This window comes from Felis catus, chromosome A1, assembly GCF_018350175.1.
Source record: "Felis catus isolate Fca126 chromosome A1, F.catus_Fca126_mat1.0, whole genome shotgun sequence".
Classification (NCBI taxonomy): Eukaryota; Metazoa; Chordata; class Mammalia; order Carnivora; family Felidae; genus Felis; species Felis catus.
In genome coordinates this window covers 131,756,584-131,759,119 of record NC_058368.1, presented here as the reverse complement: position 1 = coordinate 131,759,119, position 2,536 = coordinate 131,756,584, and positions in this window count along the sequence as shown.

Here is a 2,536-nt window from a genome sequence, read left to right as displayed (position 1 = left end):
TTAGTTTTTTTTTCAGGCAGGAGGGTTAATCTTGTCTCTGTTAAGCCATGTTAGCTGAAAGTTGGCCAGGCGATTGGACCTGATCTATGCTAAGCCAGTTAATTTCTCTGTCCTGGAATTGGGATTCTTCCCTGGGGACAGGAATCCACAGGAGGCTAGGGCACAAGACAAAATGAAGCAGGGGGAAGGTGCAAAGAAGGGTGGAAAGAACGTTAATGGTTTTGCAATTCTGTGCAAGTCGTTTCCTGAGATCCACCTATATTCCTATCACTGTGATTTTGGGGACATTCCTGACTCCTTAGAATAAAATCCCCTTTCTGGCTGAAGTGCATTCAAGTAGATTTCTACTACTTGCACCCAAAGGATTCTAACTCATACAGCACATCTTCAGGCAAAGGCAAGGCAATTGAAAGAGAAGGCAATCGAAGGGCAAAAACTGATCGTTGACCAATGGAGCATGTTCCGTTAGGAGGCGCTGTAGGCCCCACGAGCGGACTTTTCTTCCCCTTATGCAAGAGGAAAAGAAATTTTGAGATGAAAATATTGACAGTTCTTTTGGACAGCGATGTGGATCGTCTCAATAAGATATACTGAAGTTTTCCTGGAGCACGAGACACCGAGGTGGAATGTGTGTGACGAGGAGAATGGAAGAGATGGAGAGAGAACACTGGGAACCATGTCCAGGTAACAGAGTGGATCCCAAGGACTGGGCACCTCCCTGAGGGCCCAGTTTTGGTTAGAAGTTCTAGCTTTCTCATGGAACCAACTGGTCGGGCCATGTGATTTTCCCCAGGGCTGAACTGTCAGTAGTTGAGAAACAGGAGCAGGGAAATGAACCGTAGAACTTGTCAGAATGATTCTCTGGGGCTGTGCTCTGGCCCCTTGATGCCTCTGTAACCACAGCAGCACCTTGGTCCTTTTCCACCCTGAAATACACACCATAGACACATGAAAACACACAGGCAGAAAGGCATGCCCCCAGCTGCCACACTCTACCGAGCTTGGAGTACCTCCAGGCCTCTGAAGTTCAAGTAAAGAAAAGAGCATTTTAACACACGAGGCTTCAGAGCAGTGACAAGACGAAGGCTTTTCAACAACACCAGTCAGAAGATGCATATTGCTTGCTTGATTTGCCTGCTGCGCGGTCCCCTGTGATGGAGTCCCCAGCTCTCGGTCTCCGGGCAGGAGGGGCTCTGGCAGCCAGTAGGAGTGGGGCTGGCCCAGCAGCGAAAGATTGCCATAAATTATACTTTTTATTTTTTCTTATATCTCATCTGTTCTCAACGAAGGTGATACTCCCCTTTAGGGAATATTTAGGGAATATTCTGGAAAGAAGGGGACAGTTTTGGTTGTCATGATGACTGAGTGCCCTCCTGGCTACGAGGGATATAGGCCAGGGATGCTAGACGTCCTGACCTCCTGCCACATCTACAGAAAGATGGAGAACTGTCTGATTTTCCAGTGTTCCCCAGGACATTCACAGAGATGAAAACTGTATTTATACTCATCCCATCTAGAACCTGTTCCTATGTTGCAAGTAAAATACAATGTATCTGTTGAGCTTTCCAGGAACATAACAACCATGTAATTTGAGGGAATGGTCGTTTGCTGTTTTGTTTGGAACTTAACCAGGCGTTTTTCACTCTTTCAGAAAATCAGGTACCAATGGTAATGTTGCTCAAGATTTTGTATTTGAATTGCCAATACTGCACACGGTCTGTGCCTGCCTTCATTTGTGCTGTCGCTCTGCAAAGGAATTATAGCTGTTGTGGGTACATTATTGGTGTAAATGTTATGTTTCTTGGTACAGTTGTGCTTGAGCACGTCTACATGGAAATTTGTATTCCATTATATGTGCATTCCATTTATTTCTTCTTTATATATATTATATATATAAATATAAATATAAATATAAATATAAATATAAATATAAATATAAATATAAATAATATAAATTATATTATTATATATAAATATATATAAATATAAATATATAATATATAATATATAATATATATTATAATATTATAATACTAATATTATATAATATATATATAATATTAGTTTGCTAGGACCATTATATATTTTGTATTAGTTTTCTAGGGCCACTATAACAAAGTACCACAGACTGAGTGGCTTAAACAGTAGAGATACTATTTTCACAGAAGCCAGAAATCTGAGATCAAGGTGTTGGCAGTGTTGTTTCTTCCCAAGCCTGTGAGGGAAGGATCTGTTCTAGGCCTCTGTCCTTGGCTTCTCGCTGACCATCTTCTCCCTGGGTCTTCACATTGTCTTCTCAGTGTATGTATCTGTGTCCAAATTTCCTCATCTTAGAAGGACACCAGTCGTAATTAGGGCCTGCACTTATGACCTCATTTTAACCTAATTACCTTTTTAAAGACCTTATCTCCAAATAGGGTCATATTCTGAGGTACTGGGTGTTAAGACTTGGTCATATGATTTTGGGGGATACAATTCATCCCATACAATTGGGTATGTAGATCCATCATACTATATAGAAGTTTCATTTCAAAAT